At 47.1% G+C, this 25,147-nt stretch overlaps 1 protein-coding gene across 7 annotated transcripts in view; it reads right to left on the bottom strand.

The window, feature by feature from the left end:
• Nucleotides 1-25,147, bottom strand: part of LOC106507125 (uncharacterized) — a 299,118-nt gene that overhangs the window by 220,426 nt on the left and 53,545 nt on the right. For 4 of the 7 annotated variants that reach the window (XR_014809596.1, XR_014809599.1, XM_084967402.1 and 1 more), the window contains exon 2: nucleotides 13,045-13,208. The gene's annotated coding sequence lies outside the window, so the exon portion shown is untranslated. Of the gene's footprint in view, nucleotides 1-13,044; nucleotides 13,209-15,699; nucleotides 15,847-25,147 lie in introns of those variants that run through there. The other 3 variants (XR_014809598.1, XR_014809597.1, XM_084967403.1) reach the window with 1 other exon arrangement.

The following is a 25,147-nucleotide window of genomic DNA, read 5'->3' as shown; positions in this document are numbered from 1 at the left end:
GACTAATACAAACCGGGATATTCTCCCTCCTGCATGAAAATGAAGTTTCCTACTCCATAGCCAACCCCATGATGCAGCCTTTCTTCAATGGAACATAGCGATGACTACAATTCTGTTACCAATATACTCTTTTGATCCCATTCACCATACTTGAAGAAACAAACAAACAATTCTTTTCTCTTTTTTCCTGCAGAAAAGTCCGCCTAGCAGTTGGTCTCGAATATGTGAGGCATTGGTAGAAGATGAGATTAGGAACTGAGAACTCTGCTTTATTAAATGTTCTTTTCTTCTAGAGAAACAGCGCTTAATTACTTCCAAACGTCACTTGTCAGACTTTCACAAGTTATCCTTCAGAAAGGATGCCTGTGATGCTTATTTTCAGGCAATGAATCATATTCTAAATTACAGTATCTGAAAGTTTCAGCTCTGTTAACATAAGATTGTTACTGAGTTTTCACCATGAAAATGGTTTTAAAAAATGGAGAGGAGTTCCCGTCGTGGCGCAGAGGTTAACGAATCTGACTAGGAACCTTGAGGTTTCGGGTTCGATCCCTGCCCTTGCTCAGTGGGTTAAGGATCCGGCGTTGCCATGAGCTGTGGTGTAGGTTGCAGATGCAGCTCGGATCTCGTGTTGCTGTGGCTCTGGCGTAGGCCGGTGGCTACAGCTCCGATTGGACCCCTAGCCTGGGAACCTCCATATGCTGTGGGAGCGGCCCAAGAAATAGCAACAACAACAACAACAACAACAACAAAAAATGGAGAGAGCAGAATATGGCCTTTCATACATATACTGCATTATTCGTTTATAATATCCAGTGCCCCTCTCTGCCAACCAGTCCTTGCAGAACGATTTTGCTCCCCTTTCTGCTAACTCTGGGCTTGAACATTTGATGTCTTTGGGCCAGAAAAATGTGAATGAACTTGGCCTGTACCATCTCTGCCAGCAGCCTTCAAAGATAACACTAGCCTCTGGGGCGAGGCTGGTAGGTCCCAGATGGCGCTGCTCCTTCAGCCTAGGTTCTGGGATAAAAACAGCACAGAGCAGAGCCCAAGTGGCCTAAAAACTGCGACTCGGGGAGAAAAAGACCTTGTTTTTGCAAAGACACTGAGAGTCGGCATTGTTACTGCAGCATAACCAAACCTCAGCTGACTGATTAAAATCTATACCTACATTTTACTCCCTTTTGCTTCAAATAGGTGGAGCCTTAGCATAAGGTCTGTTGCTTCCTTACAAATCATCATAGCCTGATTTGGACTTACCTAAAAGGACCTGGAGAAAAGTTTAGGCATTTTGAAGACTTAAAGTCTCAAGTGATCATCATTTTCTCTCCAGTTTAGTTACACTTTGGGGTTTTTCTAAACCAGAAAATCTCCAAGGTGAAATTTCATTTGTGACCACCCTCTGCAATATCTTAACCTGGCCCCCAGGATATGGAAAATGCTACACCTATCAGAAGACTGGCTGATGTTGGGAGATGGGCTGGTCCTCCTAGATGCCGGGTTGAATACTAATTAGGACTCTCAACATTGTATCATTCCAAAGAGTATCCTGAAGTTACTTAGAGATCTGCCTAAATGTGAATACATATCAGATATTTTTCAGTTCTGCAGATTAAAGGTCCCCAGTGGTGTATCAATACACTTTCAATAAAAATCCAAACTCCTTCCCATGACGTGCCAGGTTCGGCACCAACTGGCCCCTGCTGGCTCTCTCCCCTGTGGCCCGCCTCTTTCCCCCTTTGCTCTGTCTTCTCCATCCCTACTGGTCTCCTTTCAGTTTCCCAAACACATCAAAATCGTTCCTACGTTAGAGACTTTGCAACTGCTCTTTCTTCCTCCTAGAACATTCCTGACTCATCTCCTGTTTGATTTTCCAAAGCTTCAAAGACCCTGCCTGAACAGTTGGGGCTCTTCTGAGAAAGGGTGTTCTGAGCACCATGCTCTCAACACATGTGCTCATCAGCTCCCAGGATGGATAGGGCAGTGAAGCAGAGAAGGGAGTCAGGATAATCCATCTGCACCCATGCTCAGGTTTTCTCAAAACCTCCCTGCAAGATCACTGCCCGGCCCACTGGCACTGGAAGAGGCCCGAACAACGCCCTGGCAAACCACCTTGTGACTCAGAGGCACTAGCCGCAATTAACATCCCAAACACACCTTTTTGTTTTCCACCTTTTCCGTCCCTTTCTAATTCAATTTTCCCTCACAGTGCTGTCTAGTGCTGTCTATACAACCAAAACGAGAGATCTGTGACCAGAAGGCAAATCTTTCTACGTAGGTGGCGAGTATCTTCCTTTGTAAGACCATCCTTTCTTCCCTTAAGTGGATGGAATTACCACCAGCCTAGCTACCCTCGCACAATAGGTCTACCCTGAGGTGTAGCTATTTTAAGCCATCCATATGATTGTTGTCACTCTTTGTTTCCTAAAACCTACACAGATCCTATTGTCAGTACCTTAGTTTCCTTTATTTCTGCAGGTCCCTCACTCCAAGGAGGGGGCGGAAGGGTGAATTATTTTATTTCTTTTATTTAATTTTCCAGATGCCTGGGGAACCGTGCTTAGAGAAATTCAAACAGAAGAAGAAAGAGTGTCATTGAAAGATGAACGGCCCCGATGCCTTCACTCGGCTATAGAGAAAAGAAAAGGGTGCTCCAGTGGACGGTGGTCCGTTTCAAAGGACAGAAGAGAAATCTCTCTGCTGTGATAGTTTCATTCGCAGGCCACAATGCGTCTCTCTACATCTTGCAAGGGAGTACTCCATGAAGCAATATGCATAGGTACACACACACACACACTCCCCTACGTGTGCAAGCCAAAGAATGTGGAAGGGCTTCTTCTGTGAGCTGGCAGTAATCTCTACAGAGGGACTGGAATAATGCCTGTAAGGGACTAAGCAAATACTTCATTCCTGATTAGGATCCCAAACAAGGGATGTCTTACACTCTTTTCTAAAATTTTGCCATCATCACAGCACTACCTCTATTTCATGTACTCCTCTGAACCTTCCAATTCATTACAAACAACAAAAAATATTACTAACAACAGAAGATAGCAGTTTAACTGCTTGTTATGTGCCAGATGCTAAACAACTGACATGAATTTTATGATTTTATTTCTAAAAAAGCTTTAGCTACGACTGTTGTTGTTATTACTGTTATTATTATTATTTATTATTACTATCATTGCCCAGATCCTAAAACCACGACTTTGAGATTTAAATAACTTGTGCTTGGGTTTCAAATCCCAATCATCTGACTCCAGGACCCAGGCTTTGAAATAGAAACTGGTCTCCTCTCACTATGGAAACCACATGCAAGAGCAGAAAGCCAAAGAGCAGAAAACTCACCATCTAGGTAGGGTGAAAAGCAGTCAACATTTGACTTAATAAACCCAATTCTACCTAGCAGCCTCTCACTGCAATATAGCCTGGGACAATTTCCCAAAATTCTTTTCTCAGTTCTCGGTTCCACTGCAGCCACATTACCTCACTGGAGCCCCCATCCACAGGAGCAATCTCTAAGTGGCTCAGTCTTGTAATGAAACCCTTTGGGTAAATCTCCTAAAACTCATTGGTTGGAGTCCAGGAAGGAAACTTCCTACCCCAAATTCCGCTCTAAATTTAAAAATGTTTTAGTAAAAAATATTTATAGTAGGTCTGAGTATCCCCCTTCCCAGTTACAAAAGAGATGGAAATTCTGGATGAGATATTGCTACCGAGACAGAATCTTCCTCAGATCAGTACCGGGAACCAAAGAAATGCCCTCATATACCGGCGAGGAATAGCCTGGAAACAGCCGGCAGCAAAGACTTCACGAAATACTCGCTTAGACGAAGGCGGTCTCTACTGCACCCAGAGACCGGGTTGAAGTCATTTGTCTGATATCCACCTCTCAGGGAGCACAGATCTCCGCTCTAAGTACAAGAAACACAGAGAACTGTTGCTCTGGGGGCGGCTCGGCCCCGGATCAACGCTAACGTGGTCAGACACCTGCGCGATCAGCCGCAAGAATCACAGCAGGCGCGGGGCTCCGGGCAGCCTCCCGGAAAATGTGACAAATCACCGGGCCGCCCACCCTGGGACACACCTGTGCACATGGGGATGACTCTGCCTAGTAAGTGTACTAATTATTTCCAAGGTCTGGCAGTAACTCTCAGGGCTTCTGCGGCAGGACATCGAGGGCAGCGCTTTAAGCTCTGCAAGAAGAAGCGGGGTGGAGGGGGGGGGGATTTTTTCCCACATGAGCCCCCGGGACCCCTCCAGCAACCACCTCCCGTTGCCTTCAGCCACTTAAACAACGTCTGTAGCACAATGGGCTGCGAGAGGAATAGTTCATTCCCTCCCTCAAAGGGATTCCCACGTATCTCCTCGTGAGCACAGTTTTCCCGGAACAACACGATCGCATCGCGCTCGCCCACGCAGTTTTCTCCGCTCTTCCCTAGAGAAGCGCTCCGCCCCGCGTACTTACACAACCAGATACTGTGCGGCTCCCGGCTCCCCATGCGTTCCTCCCTCCTGACCTCTGGGAACGCTTCCTCCCAGCCTGGAATGCACTCCCCTCCCCCACACTCACACGCTGGCCCTTCTTCCATGTCCATCGGACCCTGAATCGGCTTGGTCGGCTGTCCTTACCCCTCTGGGTAAGGATTGTAACTAGAGAGCGAGCTCTGTTATCCGGGGGATGCTCACCGCTTAAGACTGGGGAGCCTACGTCCAAGGCAGGGATGGTCAGTGAGGGCCCAGTGAGGGTAGGAATCCCCACTGTCCATCCAGATCGAGCCTGGAGCATCTCCACCTCTGGGCCACTCTAGATCCTAGCAGGATGGTCCAGCCCTTGCGGAGAGGGCGGGGGCATAAAACAGAAAGGTGGGGAGAGTGGAGGAAGCTGGGACTCATCGGAGGCTGCTCTAAATCAGTAAAGGGTGACCAGTGGGAAAGCAGAAAGCTGTCTTACACCTTCCAGAATGCCCTGCGTCTGAGACTAACTCTCAGCAAGATTATTTTCCTGCTTCCTATGTGATCTTTCAGCCATGGCAATCAAACAGCAGCATTCCAGAGATGCTGAGCCACCCGGCAGTCCTTGACCCAACCTGGTTCCACATCTTCCCAGTGCTCATTACACATCCTGCACACATCTGCCCATGAATAAAGATTTGTCACTTGCTTTAGGTGTGGACAACTTTTCTTAATGAATTTCTACATTTCTCAATAGCAGGGCTTGGATCCCCTAGCCTGGAACTCAAGCCTGTGCTAAGTTTATATAATTACATAATCTCTAGTAAGATGTCATTTTATAGTTTATTCCTCTTTTACAGTATTATGTAAAAAAAGATCTGAGTGGATTTTCATCAAATCTACAGAATTTGGGGAGGGGGGAGCTTAAACCAACACAAATTTATTACCATAGAGTTCTGGAAGCCAGAGGGCTTACTGGGCTAAAATCAGGGTGTCAACAAGGTTTCACTCTTGGAACCTCTAAGGGAGAATCTGTTTCCTGGCCCTTTCCAGCTGCTAGAGGCTGCCCACTGCCCTCGGCTCATGGCCCCTTTTCTCCATCTTCAAAGCCAGCAGCACAGCATCCTCAAATCGCTATCCGGTTCTGACTTTCACTTACGAGGATGCTTGCACATGCAGCACACTGATAATCCAGGACCACCTCCCCATCTCAAGACCCTTAACTTAATAACATCCACAAAGCCCCTTCTGCAATAGTCACAGGTCCCAGAAACTAGAACATCCTGTCACCGGCAGGGGCGGGGGTGGTGTGGCCATTATTCTGCCCATCGCAATGGAAGAGCTACTGTTATGCCCAGGCCTGAAGGGGAAGACAAGAGAATGGTTTCCCAGGCCCAGAATGAGGTGTGGTGGTGTGAGGTCTGAACAGTGGCCAGGTGGTGCTGCTATGAAAGGTCAGACCTCAGTCCCTCCCCACTTTGCAGAGTGAGTTTGAGCTGGTCTCATTTAAAGTTGAAGCCATATAACAGGTATATAAACTTAACCTTAGGGGTCTTGGATGAGGCGAGAGAGGCGACCTGAAGGAGACAGCCTTCTAACTCAGTGGAGGAAATAGGAGCCCAGACTCTGGAACCAGACCGCCTGGGTTCAAAGCCCAGGGTTACCAGTCACTGGTGACGTCAGGCAAATCACCTCAGCCCCCCGTGCCCCCAGCTGTACAACAGGGATGATGCTGAGAACATCCGGCTCACAGGGTGGTTGTGAGAATTTAATGAATTTGTGGAACTCTCAGCCTGGCTAATAGTGAGTTCTATTATTCTTCTTTTAAGAGGCTGCAAATGGATTTCAGTGAAAAGCCTCTCCACGCAGCAGACAGAGAAGACAAAAATGCTTTCAAAGTGAAGGTACAAGGTCAAGCACTCAGAACCACAGGTCCTAACTTTCAGACAACCTGTTTCTCATATGGGGTACTCAGTGAGGACTCCTGCCCGTGCACAGAGCAAGGAGGATTTAAATATTTAACACGCACATCTGGAAAGGTCAGCGAGTGCTCAAAATATACGTGTGGAATTAAAACAACAACTCTGTGATGGATTTAAAATATGTTCACAAAGCCTTTGACACACCTCCCTTCAAGAAGTAAAGACTAATTCTCTTCCCTCTCAAGTATTGGCTGGATTTAGGGACTCATTTCTAATGAACAGAATAAAGCAGAAGCGGGGAGCTCCCATCGTGGTGCAGGGGAAACATCCGACAAGGAACCGTGAGGTTGCGGGTTCCATCCATTCCTGGCCTCAATCAGTGGGGTGAGGATCCAGCGTTGCTGTGAGCTGTGGTGTAGGTTGCAGATGCAGCTCGGATCCTGCGTTGCTGTGGCTGTGGTGTAGGCGGGTGGCTGTAGCTCTGATTCGACCCCTAGCCTGGGAACCTCCATATGCTGCAGGTGCAGCCACAGAAAGACAAAAAAAAAAAAGAATAAAGCAGAAGTGCCAGTGTGCAACTTTGGAGACTAAATCATAAAAGACACTGCAGGGTCCTCCCTGTTTCTTCTCTTGGGGAAATGAAGGGCCACATCGTGATGACACCCAAGCAGAGCCTATGGAGAAACCCACAGAGTGAGGAACTGAGGCCTCCTGCCAACAGCCATGTGAAAGTACCATCTGGAAAGCAGATCTTCCAGCCCCAGTCAAACCTTCAGATGAATAAAGCCCCTGTAGCATCTTGACTGCAGCTTCCTGAGAGGCTCTGAGCCAGACCACCCAGGTAAGCCATGCCCAGAATCCTGGCCCTCAGAAACTATGAGTAATGAATGTTTGCTATATTAAGTCCCTTAAGTTTGGAGATAATTTGTTATGCAGTACAGAAAACTAGTAAAGCTCTTTCGTTGATAAGATATCCAACACCTGATTCTTTCAGCAGTATCATCATCCTGAAACATCACGCATCTATGACTGATTATACATAGCAGGCAACCCACCCGAATCCTTCAGTACTTGTAAAGGTATTTCCAACACATACGTGCGCACCGTGCAGAGCCCTGGGGTCCGTGCAGGGCACTCTCTTTGAACAGTCCTCCTTCAGACACAGACATGTCATCGCCCTGTTCCTACATGTGGCCAGCGGACTCTTTGTCATCCTCAAAAAGTCCTATCAAGGACTTCAGAAAATTGCCTTTAAATAAATCTCTAATTTAACAAGACCTGTCATTCTCTGGCCAGACCTGTCTCACACACAGAGACTTACCAAGGACTGCTGTTCATTCATTCAGCATTAATTAATTACTAATAAATGGTTAATAATGAACTCACCAGGCATCAATCTTTACAAAGATGAAAGACCCGGCCTGTGCCCTCGGGAGCCTTTAGGAAAAGCGCCATCATGTAGTCCCGTACAACCGTGGTGGAGCAACACTTCAAGCCTCCTGGAGGAGGGTGGGGAGACCACGTGGGCTTTCGAGAAAAGAGTTTGTGCAGAGACTCAATTCTAACTTTTGAAAAGGATTTTTTTGTGGCCACACCCATGGCTTGTGGAAGTTCCCAGGCCACAGCAGTGACCTAAGCCAGAGCAGCGACAATGCCAGACCCTTAACCTGCTGCACCACCAGGGAGCTCCACTGAAAAGTACTTTTGTAGCACCTTCAGGACCCCTAACCTTGCCCTGAGTGGAAAACCAGAAGAACAGAGCATGCTGTTTTTGATGAGCAGTATTATGTAACGCCCGGTGGAATATTCAGGTTCAACAAAAGCACCAAAGAATAACAACCGTAATCCAGGATGTCAACATTAGCCCCGAACACGCCCTTGGTTCCTATGAAGGTTGAAGCCAAGTGCTCAGCGCCAGGCAGGGTGGAAGCAGACACATCTTCTCCTCGACAGGCTTTGTTCCAGGTCAGTCTGAAAGGTACACAACACTGCCCCAGCTCAGAGGCTGGCAGAACTCACATAACAGGTGGAAATATATGTCAGTGAGAGATTTCCACAGTGTTTATTCACTTGCCAGATTTATTTATCAGGTACGGGATTGAAAGGATTTCCCCACAGGATACGTAGAGCTTAGTGTGCAGAGAAAATGCTCTTCCAGGAAACCTTCCACTAATCAGGTCCTGGTTTTTGCATCCTAGCAGAACCGTGCTTGTTGCCCTTTGCCGGCATTTCTGGCAAGAGCAAACATCCATGCCAGCAAACAAAGCCAGCTAAAGTGTGGCATCTCTCTATTGCACTGAAGAGCAGCTGTCTCTTTTTCAAAGTACACAGGCACATTTTAATACTAGGTTAGACCTGTACGTTTAAGATGAAACAACTTTAGGTCCCCCAAGCCTAAAACACCTGAATGGGAAGGGAAAACAGCCTTCGCCCACTGCTCTGTCTACCCGGAGCCATCATGAGGTGATTTCTAGAAGCTACTCAAGCCCATGCTGGGTCTAGGAATGTGTTCATTAAGAATTTGTTGCATCAGAGTTTAAAAATGCAGCTGGATATTCACGGGTCTCCTGACAGGCCGAGTGGAAGGGAGGAGGCCAGCCTAGCAAGCGTCTTATGTGATCTTTGCTCTCCCTGCCTCTATGGGGAGGCCACAGCAACCAGATGAAGAATGAGCAAAATCACCCCTCATCTGGCCTGGTTGATGCCAAACATCTGGATGTTACATAATAAGTCATGGGGATCATTTTTCCTGCTTTCCTTTGCTCTCTCCTTCGAAATAGGCCTAGGGAGTTCCCACTGTGGCTCAGCAATAACAAACCTGACTGGCACCCATGAGGATGCAGGTTTGATCACTGGACTCGCTCAGTGGGTTAAGGATCCAGCGTTGCTGTGAGCAGCCGCGTAGGTCACAGACGAAGCTCAGATGGGGGGTTGCTGTGGCTGTGGTGGAGGCCGGCAGCTATAGCTCTGATTCAGCCTCTAGCCTGGGCACGTCTACATGCCTCGAGTGCAGCCCTAAAAAGAAAAAAAAAAAAAAAAGGCCTAAAAATAAAATATGGTTTTTAAACTCTAAACTCCATATATTTTCCATAAGCTCTTTGAGCAGAGTGGTTCAACTACTCTTTTCAACTAGAAACTGCGGGAGTGCTCAGAGCAGAAACCACTCAAATGAAGCTGAGAACCATGGGGTCTTCAGACACCCATTCCTCACAGGCAAACGGCTCAGGACAGTAATGGGAAGTGCAAACGTGCTAACGGCTGTGGATGCCAGTGACCTTGACCCTGAAGAAGCTCCCTTATGCACAGTGGCTCAGTATTACACAAAGAGGAAAGACACCAACAACCCAGAGGATTTCCTTTTGTTTAGTTCCTTATAACTTTTCAAGGTAACTTGAGACAGGACACAGCTGACCTTTTGGGTTTTTTTTGGCCTCGTGGCATGTGAAAATTCCCCAGCCAGGGATCCAACCCGCGCCAGCGCCACAACCAAAGCTGTTGCAGTGACAATGCCAAATCCTTAACACGCTGTGCCACAGCTGGCCTTAAGGTCACCAAGTCCTTGGTCAAACACAAGGTGTGGCCACAAGTGACTATGCTGGTTCTCTCCCTCTCTCTCCGTCCTCAGGGAAGCTGTTCTAGGCCCGAGGCCAGCCTCCTTCACTTGGTCAGGAACTGGGCTGACTCTCTCCGCTCACTGGGTCTATTTTCCCTTCCCTGGCTACTCTCTTTTCTGCCTCTTGGTTACTCCTCCAGCTCATGTACTGCTATCCATTTAGGCCCAAAGAAACAAACCTGTGACCCCAAAGGGTGACACATCATGCCTCAGGCACCGTGGCAGGAGCGTTCTCTTTGAGGAAGGGATTATCCCCACGTGACTGTGGAGAGACTGAGACTCCAGAAGACTAAGTAACTTGCTGGCCAAGTGGCTGAGCTGGAATCTGAACCCAGGTCTGAGGACAGAAGAGGCCGGGTAAAATCGATGTCAAGAGCCTGGCTTTTGAAGTCAGCAGACATGGGTGCAGACTGAACTCTACCACTTAACTGTGTAACTTTTTGCAAGTCACTAAATTTCTCGAAGCCTAACGCTCCTTATTTGCAAAATGGAGATAACGATAACGGTGTCTCCAGAGGGTTTTGCGATAATGAAAACGGGAAGGTAAAGTACTTGGTGGAGTGACCGGAGTGCTGGAAGTTTCTGAAAGTTATTCACTATCATTATCAGTAGCCACTGGATTTGCTCTATTCCCCTCAATGGCACACCTTCCACAAAAGCACTTTGCCTTTGGCTGTTAGGCTTTAAACAAAATACCCTGGTGACTCTGCATCTCGTGGCAATGAGGAGTTGCTTAAACTACTTCTTTTATTTTTTTGCTTTTTAGGGCCACACCCGCAGCATATGGAGGTTCTCAGGCTAGGGGTCTAATCAGAGCTGGAGCCGCCGGCCTACCTCACAGCCACAGCCACACAGGATCTAAACTGCATCTTCGACCTACACCACAGCTCATGGCAACGCTGGATCCTTAACCCACTGAGAGAGGTCAGGGATGGAACCTGCATCCTCATGGACACCAGTCAGATTTGTTTCTGCTGCACAACGGAAACTCCCCGTAGGAATTTTTATTGTTTGCTCAACCAGAAGTTTGAAAGTAAATGGTCCTAAGGAAGGTTCGATACCATCAGGGCCTCAGGCTCACCGCGGCTGCCGTAGCTCCAGACATCATACCTTCATGTGCTAGAACCGAAGGGAGAAGGACAAAAATAACGTCCTCCTCATATCCTCCTCTCTCATAAGGAAGGAAAATCTTTTTCAATTGCTTCCAGCAGATTTTACATGACATACCCTTGGTCAAAAGCGAATATATGTCTACCTATGTCTGGCCAAGGAGAATGGGCTTGCCTTGGTTGCCTGCAAAGGGCCAGAGAGTAAATAATGCAGTCTTTGCAAACTCTACGGTCTCATCTCTGCTGTTGCAGCATGAAAGCACCTGGAGATGAAAGGTAGAGGCATGAGTGTCTGTGTTCCAAGAAATTTTTACCCAAAGAGTTGGCAGCTGGATCTTGCCAATCCCTGCCTTGGACCAGTCACAAGCCATCAGTGTCACTGAGTACGTCGCCGTCCAGATTAAAGCTGGGTTCTGTTAGCAAGGGAAGAAGGACAACGGCTGTTGAGCGGAGCGTGCTGCAGGGAGAGGGGTGCTGCAGGACTCGAGGGAAAGCAGTGAGATTTAAAGGTGTGAGGAGCAGAGTTGGACCCCTCAGGAAGCTAGAGGCTACACGCACGCAGAGATGGGAAAGCACAAACCCACCTGCTTCTGGTGTGGACACATCCCCAGTGTCCACACCAGTAGTTCAGACTGCTATGGAAGAGCCCTAGGATTCCTCAGAGGTGCCCGGGGCATGTGTAGGGGGGACCACAATGAGAGGGCCCGTCGCAGGCCCCTGCCCTTGCAACCGGAGCCAGAGACTTCTTATTTTCCTCTGTTCTACGTACAGGCGTTCCTCCGAGATAGTGCAGGTTTGGTTCCAGACCACAACAATAAAGCAAAAATTGCAATAAAGCGGAGTCACAGGAATTTTTTGGTTTTCCAGTGCATATAAAATTATGATTACACAACATAGTCTATTAAGTGTACAACCACATGAGGTCTAAAAACACAAGGTATATACCTTAGTTTAAAAATACTTTATTGCTAAACAATAGTGACCATCCTCTGAGCCTTCAGCGAGTTGTAATCCTTTTGCAAATGGCAGGGTCAAAGATCACTGATTGTGAGTCACCATAACAAATATATTAAGAATGAGAAAGTTTGATGAAATATTGCAAAAATTACCAAAACACGACACAGGGACGTGGAGGAGGCAAATGCTGCTGGGAAAATGCACCGATAACCTTGCTTACAGGATTGCCCCAAACCTTCAATTGTAAAAAGCCAAAAAAAAATTCAACTTCTTCGAAGTGCAATAAAGCGGAGAACAAAAAAAGAGGATTCCTATAGTGCATTTCTGTTTGGGGGGCCTTAATGGGAGGGAGCAGGGGGAAATCGCTAATAAAAAAAATTAGAAACCACTGGCCTAAAAGATAAAAATCTAATCTGCCCATAAAGTATCACTTTCTAATTATATCTCCTGTGTTTCTAGTAAACTCTGCCCTCAGGAGATGCCTTATGCAAGACCGACTTCATCTCAAGTTACTCTACCCTTGTCCCTTTCCTTCAGCCTTGCGCCCCAGCTCATCTGCAGGCCAGGACGCCCCTCTTAATTCTACTCAAAGAGAAACTTTCCCCAACATAGAAGCTCCCTCTCAGGCTAACATAACGTATTTGCATGTTACAGTTGGTGGCAAAGGGAATATTAAGAGGGAAAGGAGTCTCTGTCTTTACATTTCATACCTAGTTGTACAGAAAGAACATAAATGAAAGTTGAGTGTAAAGCAACGAGCGTGATTAGTATATGTGTGATACACACACACACATAAACAACATACACTTCCGAATGCGTTTGACCCTGCCTACATCCCTGGAATACATGCTCTCCAGTAAAGCTGCCAGAACTCACCTCCTTGGGGGGCTTTCTTTTTGGCAATTTAGATCCAGTTTTCAAGCCACAAAACCAGCCCATTCAGGTATGGTGTATCCTATTTCCTTTTCCCAAGAATGGTTTCTCCTACCTTAATGGACTCTTTCGCTGGACTCCAAATGACTTCCAGGTGGTTCGAAACAGCACCTCCGCCTTCAAAAGCAGCATTGATGTGCCTCAGGTTCTGAAGGTGATTCCTCAGAAGATGCCCCCACTGTTAAGGGCAATGGCCACTCTACAGCCATGACTGGACTCCTGAAAACATAAAGCAGGGGAGGTCCCTTCAGCTGGCATAGTCAAGGAAGTTCTTAGATGGAAACAAGTACAGTTGGACCTTGAAGCTGGATGAGGTTTGGTTAAGAATAGGAATAAGGAGTTCCCATCATGGCTCAGTGGTTAACGAACCCGTCTAGCATCCATGAGGATGTGGGTTCCATCTCCGGCCTCCCTCAGTGGGTTAAGGATCCAGTGTTGCCGTGAGCTGTGGTGTAGGTCACAGAACTCAGATCTGACATTGCTGTGGCTGTGGTGTAAGCCAGCAGCTGTAGCTCCAATTAGACCCCTACCCTGGGAACCTCCATATGCCATGGGTACAGCCCTAAAAAGACAAAAGACCAAAAAAAAAAAAACAAAAACAAAAAAAAACACGAATAGAAATAAAGAGGAGTTCCCTGGTGGCCTAGCAGGCCCACCAGCTTTGTCACCACTGTGGCATGGGTTTGATCCCTGGCCCAGGGAACTCCTGCATGTCCCAGGTGTGGCCAAAAAAAAAAAAAATGATAGGAATAAAGATTCAGGGATGAAGAAGTGACTGTGAAATCTGGTTTCAAATCCAGGCTTTGCCATTTACTAGCTGTGGACGGTGCCTTATTTATTTAACTTCTCTGGACCTCAGCCGCCTCATCTGTGAAATGGAAACAATCAGACTATCTCTCAAGGCTGTTGTTAAGGATTAAGTGAGTTAACACAGGTAAAACCTTAAGTGTGATGTAAACGTCTGCCCATGGCCAGGACTAACGGTCCCCAACACGGAGTGAAATCTCACTGACCCTCTCTCCTGGTCAGTCTCAGGGATGCATGAAGTGCTTCATTTTTTAGATATGAAAAAGTTTAGTCCAATCAAAATAGAAAACCTGACCCTCTCATTGAAATCGGTGATTCTCTCCTTCCACCAGTAACTGGAAGTGGCTGAGGTCTGGGGACTTGTGCTTGGGAGGGAACATGGTCAGAGTTTGTTTCTTCTCCTCAGACTCCCCCATCACCAGTGGTTCAGTTCTCTCAGGACCCAAACAACAAATTCTTCAAGGAGGGCTCAGCTGTTAAGCAGGGGTTGGCGAGAGACAATCAAACCAAATGCTGGCTCTTTCTCTCTTTGGGTATTTGTGTGGGGATTTTCAATGGTTGGAGGTCCCCTTCCATGGGCAGCCTCTGCTAGTGGGCCACCCTTCCCCCACAGATCCTTGCTCAAGCTGCTCATCTCACCTTCGCCTGGGAAAGTAGGTCCACTTTGTCAACAGGAAGACTAGTGTAGGTGTGCCTGGCCAGCTCTTGCAAAAGAGGCTGTTCCAAACACCTCCTCCTCTTGACACTGTAAACAACTCTCTCTCCTCTGAGGTCACATCTGTCCCTATGTCCCCCAAGCTCCAGGAGACACTTGTAAAGCGCTCCAGGTGGTTCTGTGGAGCCCTCCTCATCTTAGGGTAGGCAGGAAACCACAACAGGTGGACACTTGTCTTTAAAAAAAAAAAAAAAAAAAATTCCCTGCTATCTTTTCCTGGGTCCTTAGCTTCCCATCACCCCATCACACAGCCTGGAGGTGAGAGATGGCGCTGTTGCCTCCAGCATCCCCACAGATAAGGTCTGCGCCTCATTGTAGAACGTGGGCGGCAGTTAGCGCATATTGTTCTGTGTTCAAGTCTGAGCAGAAACTCAGCACGTGTGAACAGGAGTCCCCCGTTATCATCCTTTGATGGGTGGATGAATGGCGAGATCTGAGCAGACTAGGAGCATTATGGGAAATTCCCTGGCTGGCAGTTTAGGGGGCCCAGGGAAGGGCGTGACTACCAGAGAATGGAATTTGGGCTTCGGGGTACAGACAATGGGAAGCAAGGAGTGTTTCTCTCTCCTTCTCCCCAGGTATGAAAGTGCAGCCCCAGTCACGTGCCTTGCCCTCACATTCTCTGAACTCCCTTTTTCATCGAGTCACGTTGGCCCAGAGAGCTCTCAGAACGTTTTGTTTACAATCAAAAAAGGAGCGAGGTATGCGTGGGGGGGGGGGGGGGAAGTAGACTGCACTAGGGGACATGAGAACAGCCACAAGCCAAGGAGAAAAGTGAAGGAAGAAAAAAAATTCCAGTGAGCAGAGAGAAAAGTCGCCCCTCCAATCCTCACACACGAAATGAGGACGCCTGGCGCCTGCAGCGGGGTCAAATGAGGTCAGAGGAGCTTATCTCTCCGTGTGCCTGGAATTAAGGGCATCCCAGGACAGCTGCGGAGCAGGAGGTTCCCGGGCCTCCTCCACATAAGCGGGTTAAGATCCCAGGACTCGCGTGCAAAAAAAGATCTTCAGGAAAATGGTGGTGGTTTAGTTCTTTTACCAAAAAAAAAGGCTGCAGATGGTTTCTCTGATGAAGGAAGCTCTCAAGAAGGAACAAAGAATAATTGTCGAAAAGTTTGTTCTATGTCTCTTTCAGAATCAATTCTCAGCAAGCAAAAACCCAAACCACTGCTGAAAGCAAGAACCTACCTCCTTCAATTACAGTCCCCAATCCCGAGTTGGGGACAAAGAGAAACGCCATCGGGGCGTGCAACTCTCCCGGAGGAACCCCGAAATCCGAGGGGCTCGGCCAGCTGGCCCCGGAGCGCCCCAGGGCCGGGTGCGTCTACATTCACTAAAACTTTTGCAGGAGGGGTGTGAGGACTTGGCCGCCCCGCGCGGCTCGCGGGGACCTGGACCAGGCACCAGCAGCGCGGCACTGCCACCTTGTGGGCGCCCACCGTCCGGAAGGTGGGGGCGGCGGAGGGCTGGGGGCCCCGCGCGGCGGGCGCCGCCCGCAGGAACGCGCCACCAAGCGGGAGCCGTGAGAGCCCGCGGGGGCGGGGCCGGGGGCGGGGCGCGCCAGCGCCGGTCACGTGGGTTAGCAACAGGCAGCAGCCAATGGGAGCGCGAGTCAGGTGGTGCGTGCGCTCGCCGCCCGCGGGAGAGGCCGGGCGGGAGTGGAGGCGTTCACGCGCCGGGGGCTGAATGGGGCTGGGAAAAGGCTCTCTAAACGGGTACGCCTCTTGGGCATGGAGGCCCTGGCGGCGGCGGAGGGGCGGGCGAGAGCCTTAAAATAGCTGAGAGCTTTAAATCAGGACTCTCCCACTTGCAAGCCCCAAAGCAGCAACCCCGGGGACAGTGGGCGGCGGCAGGGTGGGAAGCGGAGGAAGAGCATCCTGAAGCCCGTGCCTCCCTTTCCCCCAACCAGCCACTTGTTGCCATGCCAGAGCCTTGGGGCTGAAACTGCCACTTGGATCCCCATAAGGGGATTAAAACAAAAAGAATAATGAAGTTCCTGGCGGTGGCCCCTCCGTGTTGGCAACCTCGCCCTGCCTGTAGCAGGTAGGGAAGACAGGCTCGGTCATTAGCCACTCACGGAGCCCAAGATTTGGCCCCAAGAGGCCAAAGCAGAGCAAAGGCAGGAATTGGGTCAAAAGGAAAAGTCAGCTTAGTAGTTGGTTTTAATTATCGTAAGTGGAAACGCCACATCCAAAAGTACATCTAATGACTTGTATGGTAATCCCAACGTGTTGACATAAACCAGCCCGCTCCTGAACGCAGAGAAGACCACAACACAAACTGTCAGAGGTATATTCCAGGACAGGGGCAAAACCAGGACCAAAAGAGACAAACATGGTTTCATCAGATTCTCGCTTTTCTGGTTTCATGGTCAGGTGCACATCTGATCCTCCTAATAGGGCATCTCTCTCTGTCTGTCTCATTGCCTTACAATGTCCTCCTGAAAGCTCTTTGGCATCTTTTCTGTTTGGGGGTTCACCTCGTGTTTTCTTCCTCTGAAATGAATCCAGGGAGTAGACGGCCTCAGAAGAGCATCTAATCCATTGCCTTGCCTCAAGGCACTTTGAAAGACTATAAATTGTGATAGAGTAAGGTGTTATTATAGAGACCAGAATATCTCAGAACCTACAGGATCTAGCCATTTCTCTTCTTAAGGTAACCTAGGGAAAGCTGTGGCAGGGTACCCTTTTAATAACCACTTTGAGTAAGATATAATAAGAACTTTCTGATCCCAGGTTTTATTTGCTTCTATTTAAGCTCTTTCAGGGTCAGGCTATGCCAGAGGGCAGTTGAACATCTGCCCAGCAGCTTATGGGAAGGATGTGCACTTCCCTCTGTCAGGAACAGAGATCAGGGGTGCCAGCTGCCACTGGGAACCTTGCCTGGTGTCCAGGCACCGTGGGGATTTGCCAGGTGGCTCTGAGAAGACCACTCTGAGTCATTTTCTTCTTTTACTCCAACACTGCCAGGTGAGTTCACTGATTCACTCAATGAATAGGCCTTATGCACTTACCATGTGTGGAGATAAATGGACTGTACTTGATGGTCATGATTATGCAAATTTGATACAGTATTTGATTTTTACATTTTATCATAGTCTTAAGTCCTTGACCAGGAGAGGGTTTGGAAGATGTCAAGAGGATTCAACAACTATTTAGTGAGCTCTGACTCTGTGCCAGGCCTTTGTGTAGGCACTGGGGCTACAGCAAGGAACTTGCACAGTGAGACAGACTCTTGAGGAACGGAAGCAAGAATGGGTAGGTGCACCTGTTTCCCGGGTCCAGTAGTAAGTCCCTACCCCACACTAGCTTATTGTTGCTCTCTCTTATTTTGCTCCCTCAAACCCCTCCCTTTCAGTCCTGCATTCTTTGGGGAAGGGACTTACTTGATCATGGAGCAGTAAGGTCACCCACATGTTTCATATTATTAAATAATGTGACATGATAGGAAGAATCACAGGCCAGAAATAAAGAACCATATACCTGGTTTCAGCCCTGGCTCTGCCACTTGATGAAGTCTGTATCTTTCTTTTTTTTTTTTTTTTTTTTTTTGTCTTTTTTTAGCTATTTCTTGGGCCGCTCCCGCGGCATATGGAGGTTCCCAGGCTAGGGGTCCAATCGGAGCTGTAGCCACCGGCCTACGCCAGAGCCACAGCAACGCGGGATCCGAGCCGCGTCTGCAACCTACACCACAGCTCACGGCAACGCCGGATCCTTAACCCACTGAGCAAGGGCAGGGACCAAACCCTCAACCTCATGGTTCCTAGTTGGATTTGTTAACCACTGCGCCACGACGGGAACTCCTGTATCTTTCTATAAATCTCTTAAGCTTTGAATCCCTTATCCCTAAAATAGGATGATTCTTGCCCTGCAACTCCCCAGAGTCAAGACTGGAGGCTTTGGTTTTCTCATCTGTAAATTGAGAGGTTTGAACTAGATTTAAGGTTTGCATTCTTTCTTTAGAAGTGGACTTCCATTTTAAGATAAAATCTAACCTGCAGTTCCTATTGTGGCTCAACAGTAACAAACCCAAATAGTATCCACGAGGATGAGAGTCTAATGCCTGGCCTGGCTCAGTGGGTTAAGGATCTGGCATTGCTATGAGCTGTGGTGTAGTAGGTCGAAGACATGGCTCAGATCTGGCGTTGCTGTGGCTGTGGTATAGGCTGGCAGCTAAAGCTCCAATTCCACCCCTAGCCTGGGAACTTCCATATGCCATAGATGTGGTCCTAAAAAGCCAAAAAAAAAAAGATAAAATCTAACCTAAAACCCCAACAGTGAAGACAGGCTTGCTCTAGTGGCCCCAGGAGAGAAGGCTCAGAGTCCTGCACACTCTCCTTCCCTCATCCTTACAAGGCCTTTGCGGCACTTGTGCAGGATCCCAGGGTTCCACTGAGCACAGTGTGAAACCTGCTGTATTCAATGGTTTATAGTACCTCCTAGTCCTAAAACTCTATAAATCAAGATATTCTAATTTGGGGTGTCTATGATAAGATTTAACCCCTGTTTTCTTCCATCATTAATTAATAGGTTGTGGGAGACAGGCACCAGTCCTACTAAAACCAAGATATGTTTCAGTCCTCTCTCCTTCTTTGTGAAGTTAATCTTTCTGTCACAGAACAAAACTAGATTCTGATGGAAGACAACATTCTGTAAGGAGAAAAATACCAGATTGAGAGTAAGAAGATAAGTGTTCCAACCCAGGCCTTGCCTTTAACTAGCTCCCCAAACTTGATCAAGGCAAGGAAACTTACTAATCCATCCAAATCAATAAAATGAAGAGGTTGGGTGACTCAGTAATCCTAAAATAACACATGCCCATTTCTGGACTCCATGCCCTAATGAGTTTCTCTAAATTAAGTAACTTTCAAATTCCACCTTTCTAAAGGCCAAGTCACTCTATCACATTCTCTTTGTTATATATACTCACCCTATTTGGAGAGGAAGGGGGGGGTGGGGGAGAAGACAAATTAGGTCGTAACTGACACCATCAGGACATCTAGCTAGAAATACCCACTGAATCACTGCTGTGTTTGCACAGGTGGTTGGAGCTCACAGTATGCCCTGACCTCAACTTACCAAGTGGGAGCCATATCTCCATTAATAAGGGTCCTGCTAGGCACAGAACTTCAGTATGGGCATTCTTGGGGGCAAACCAGAAAATCCCAGGGTTTGGGAATGTTTCAAGCAAACAGTCTGGATTCAAGACCCAGGACCAGGGATTGGACCAAAAGGAATGACCCCACAAGAGACAAACAGAATGATGCATTGCCTCTAAGCAATGTCCTGGGAAAAGGCAACAGGCCTTGCCCGGGAAGCCAGGGAACTTGAGGGGTGGACACAAAAACAACAGCTCTGGTCATGGCTGTGACTTGGCTATAAGTTAACTTTATGGGTCACTGAGTCTGGAAACAGACTATAAAAAGAAGACAGCATGGACCAAGCAGCTTTGTGTTGGAAATGGCTGTGACCAGTTGCTTCTGGAAGGGAGATGCATTGACTGCCATAAAACTTGATGGGCTCAGCACTGGTCTGTAAAGGCTGGAATCGGAAGTAAACTTTGGACCTGAGTAATTGCTCGGAAGCTGTGCTTAAGCGTGGGAGCCGAGGGGATTTTGTTCCAAGCAGTAAACAATATGGTACCTAACTGATGCATATGATCTGCCTTCTCTGTGACCTCTACTCCCAAAGTCCTGTCTGCAGGCAGCTCCTTTAGGTTAATCTCACAGTCCACACAAATTGGTACCATTTGACTTTTACTACAATGGCTTTATTAAAACAAACAAAAAACCTCCTTGTTGTTCCCGAAACATTTAAGGTAAAACAAAATGAAAACATCAACCTTGGAGACTTGCTATCCTTAACTATCTCTTCTGGAGGAAACAAAAATGCGTTACATTTTATGTTACCTTTTCTCCAACCATTCAACTCTAGCCTCCTCCAGCTACTCAACAATTATTTATACAAAGCACAGACTTTCATGTCACCTGGTGCCAGAAAGCAGACCATCCACAGTTGGAAGCAATGAATAAAACAAGATTCTGCCAGAAATATTTCAAAAAATACATGTCTTGGAGTTTCCATTGTGGCTCAGTGGTATAAACCTGACTAGTATCCATGAGGACGTGGGTTTGATCCCTGGCCTCACTCAGTGGTTTAAGGATCCAGCATTTGCTGTGGGTTGCAGTGTAGGCAACAGATTCGGCTCGGATCTGGTGTTGCTGTGGTTGTGGCCTAGGCCAGTGGCTACAGATCTGATTCAACCCCTAGCCTGGAAACTTCCATATGCTGTGGGTGCAGCCCAAAGAAGACTGCCCCCCCACCAAAAAAAAGTCCAACCACAGTGTAATTAGCAATGAATAAAACAAGATTCTGCCAGAAATATTTCAAAAAAATACATGTTTTTCACTTGATTTTTTTCACCATTCAGAAGGGATATTACAAATATGACTCAAAGTACAACGCAGGAAAGCACTGAACTGAGTTTCACAAGGCCAAAGAGCTCGTCTTAGCTCTCACTATCGCTGTGTGGCAATCAGAACATAACCTCCTATCTCTGAGCCTCCGTTTGTTTCTCTGGAGGATGAGGGAGGTTGCACTGGGTCATATGCTACCTCACTAAGCTCATCTGTAACAGCCGTTACTATTTCCTGAGGCAAGCACTTTGCCTTCTTTATCAGAGTCCTCATAACAACCCTGTGATGTATGTATTATTATTTTCTCCATTTTTCAGATAAGGAAACCGGGCTCCGAGAGGTTTAGAAACATGTCCAAGGTCACAGAGTGCGTAAGTGACAAGTCTGGCATTTCAACCTGGCGTTTCCCCCAGATCCCAAGTTGCATCAACGATTTCATGTTACCGAACCACCTTAGCGTTCACCCCGGGCGGAGGGCACTCTAGTATTTAATTTATATCGTATCTTCACCTTGACTTGCATGGAGCTGCTAATATAGATCATGCCTACATTGGTCACCACTCTCTCATCTTTAGGGAGGCACCCATCAGGGGCTGCCAGAGCAGAGGAAGTACTTGGGGGACAGCGTGCCCAGCCCCCTCCTCAGGGATGGGGAGGAGAGGATACTTTGCCTAGTGAGCGTGGACCCAGCATTCAGAATCCATGAGGCCACTGCTGCCCAGGAATGACTCAGGTAGAAGGGACAAGGGGAACTCAGTGATGCCTGACCAAGACCTTCCTGTCACTTCCCAACACACCCCTCAGACCAAGCCTGGCATCTAAATCTCCCGCCATGTGTGCAGCCAACACGATGCCCTGTATGTAGCCGAGCAGAGCCAAGAAAGACCAGCAAAACGTCCTTCTCAGGAAGCTGGGGATGGGGCAGCTTGGTTTCTGGCTTCCCCACCTGTGAAGTCACTGCTCCTGCGTGGACACCCTCCCAAACATCAACGTGCTCCATGAGATGACACAGAGGCCCGCACCTGCCTCGTGACCGAAGACTTAAGATTCCCTGAAATCAAATGAGCTCACTTTGTCTCTACAGACCTTGGGGGGTGTTTGGGTTTCCATGATGTTGAGAACAAAAAAACAGCCATTTCTGTAAGAAGGGACAATAATGATCCAGAGATGCATAACACACAGACCCTGCTTGTGAAAAGGCAGTCTCCTGAGGTCTACCAGGGCTTCACTCTGCTTAGGACCTATTGGGTTAATCCAGTTATCCTAAGACCAGGAAAAAAGACACATGGGAGATAAGTATAATTTTTTAGGTCCACAAATTATTAACATGCATGTAATGGATTAAGTAGAAAACAATCAGTTGAAGAATGTCAACCTGAAGAAACTGCACATTTTGTCTTAAAAAACTGGGGCTGTCAGAAACAATGCAAAATGATCTCATTCATTATCAAGAAAGAGGAAGCAGCTAGGCGTATTCTCAAGAATCACAGTGGAGGAGCTAATTCTGCTTTACTTGTTTATATTAGATTAATCTTGATCTGTATTGTGCATGTAAATTACACTTCCTCCAATAAATTCAATTTTGCAGATAAAGATGTACTTTTTTTCTGATCTATTTTTAGTTGCTTGAAAACTGCCCCATATTTTGCTAACCACGTACGTATTATAGGAACCCCCTACCAGCTCCCTGAGGTGATAATTATCATTTGGAGAAGCCCCCTTGAGGAATGCGTGAATATTCCAGGGGAAAATAACTCTGACTTCGATGTTAGGAGACCAAGAATTGATTCTAGCTCTACCCCTAACTAGAAGTGAACTTCCAGACAAATGACTTCACCTTTCCAGTTCCGTGTACAGTGAGGGAGGAAAATTAGATGACATCTTTCTAAGATTCCTTACAGCTCTAAAATTATGTCTTTGCTCAACTCTCATGAACAAAAGCAAGGAGACTCTCCTGCATGAGAACACTAGATCGACTGGGAGGCATTGACACAGGGATGGACTGGAGGCTGAGCCAGGGACCCTGGAAGCATGCATGTGGAAAAGAGCCAGCGGCAAAGGCTGGTGCCTGGTTCCCAGGAAATCCCCGGGGTGGGGTCCTGGTTCTATCCTGAGCTCGCACTGAGACTGTGCAGTGGGATTCCATGGTGTTAAGGAGACCCATGGATTGTCCTCTGAATTAGTCAGGAATATTTCCATCAGGAGAAGGGACAGGTTTTTTTAAACTGTATCGGGAGGAGTTCCTGCTGTGGTGCAGTCAGTTAAGATTCTGACTGCAGCGGCCTGGGTCACTGTGGAGGTGTGAGTGCCATCCCTGGCCCAGCGCAGTGAGGTAAAGGATTCGGTGTTGCTGCAGTTGTGGCATAGGTCGCAGCTGCAGCGTGGATTTAACCCCCGGCCCAGGAACTTCCACAAGCCTCTGCTGTGGCCATAAAAAAAAAAAAGGAGAAAAATGCAGCAAGAGTGAAGAGTTTCATAAAGAATGACACCTCTGACGAGAAGAGACCCATCTTTCAGACCCCAATTTTTTGTTCTCTCCACTAAACCCTGATAATTGGACAAGATTTTAGTGGTTACATTGATCTTAACCTTCTAGGTCATCCTGCAGGTAGTGGAGAGATTCTTTAACAGCAAGCGTTTGCTACTGATCTTTTTCTGGGTCTGATTAAACCTGATGTGCAGGCACTTGCTCACTGCCCACAGGGATGCATAAATAATATTCCTGTCCCACTGGTCTTTGTTTTCTGGCTAGGCAGTTTCCTGGACTTTATTATTCTTTTCCTTTTTTTCTTTCTCTTTCTTCCTTTTTTGTTTTGGGTTTTGTTTCTATAAGGCCACAAATGTGGCATATGGAGGTTCCCAGGCTAGGGGTCAAATCCGAGCTATGGCTGCCAGCCTACGCCATAGCCACAGCAACTCAGGATCCCATCCATATCCTCGACCAGCACCAGAGCTCACAGCAAGGCCAGGGATCCTTAACCCACTGAGCAAGGCCAGGGATCAAACCTGCGTCCTTTTGGATACTAGTCAGGTTGGTTACCACTGAGCCACGACAGGAACTCCTGGCTAAAAACCAACAGAAACAAGTCAACCCTTTCATTCTCCCTCACTTTCAAAGCAAATGTTTTATTTAAATATTTGAATATATTATTTATATTTAAATATTAAATCTATATATTATTTATATAAATATGTGTACATTATTTCTATAAACATATTTAAATATTCAGTGTCCACCTAGGGAAAAGCACTGTGTATGATACTGTGAGGGATATCAAAATAAATTTTAAAAACACACAGCACAGTGGCCGAGGGTAGACTCTGCAATAAGAGCCTGAATTAAAATTCTGGTCCCACTATTTGTTAGCTGTGTGACCTTGGACAAGTTACTTCACTTCTCTGCTCCTCTGCATCCTGACCTGCGGTGTGGGGATAATATGAGTACCTGCTCATGAAGATGCTATGAGGATTAAATTAAACCACGTCTATAAAACACTTAGAAGACACCTGACACCAAGCAAATGCTCAACAGCTGTTAGCCCTTGAGTTCATAAATGATGGAGGTGCACCTAAGCCTCAGTAATGAACAATTATATCAGTGCCGTCCACTAACTTGGATAGTTGTGAGATTCTATTTTCCTCTTACTATCTAAAGCTACCCATATTTTGGTGCAGTTTTTCTGAAACCATAAAAATCTCTTCCCATCATATCAATGATTTTCCACTCTCAAATCTCAAAGCACTAAGGGAATGAAAACACACATAATACATCTTTTTTTCCCCTTGCTGTGCCAGGCACCACACTAAGCAATTTACCTCTGGGTTTCTGGTTGTTTTGTTATGTTTAAACCTCTCTCAACACCTCAATTCCCCATTTGCATACAAAGCCTTCTAGACTTCAGAGACAACAGTATGGACAGTACATAAGCATCAGACCTGGGATTCAACCCAAATCAACCTCAGCAGCTACCCTCGCTGACTGACTCTGTGATTCCAGGCTAATCCGATGAAAGCCCTGGAATTTCACAACCTTCCAAGAATACAGTCAAGAAAGAGAAGGCACCATTGTTTTAAGCTGCCTGAGTCTAGGAAATGATGGGCCTTGATATTAACAAGGCAGCTTCTCTCCTAAGTGCAGAAGACCCTTGAAAAGGGTATTTTAATCGTGGGTGTCATATTTTATGATTGTGTCTGTTTGTATTTAGAACACTTGTTATCCTT

Source organism: Sus scrofa, chromosome 7, assembly GCF_054392235.1.
Source record: "Sus scrofa isolate SSC_HxYL_T2T_F1_AM1 chromosome 7, Sscrofa_HxYL_maternal_Yorkshire_Landrace_v2.0, whole genome shotgun sequence".
NCBI classification, from domain to species: Eukaryota; Metazoa; Chordata; class Mammalia; order Artiodactyla; family Suidae; genus Sus; species Sus scrofa.
Note: the sequence above shows the minus strand (reverse complement) of the source record. Positions and strands in the feature narration are given on the sequence as shown.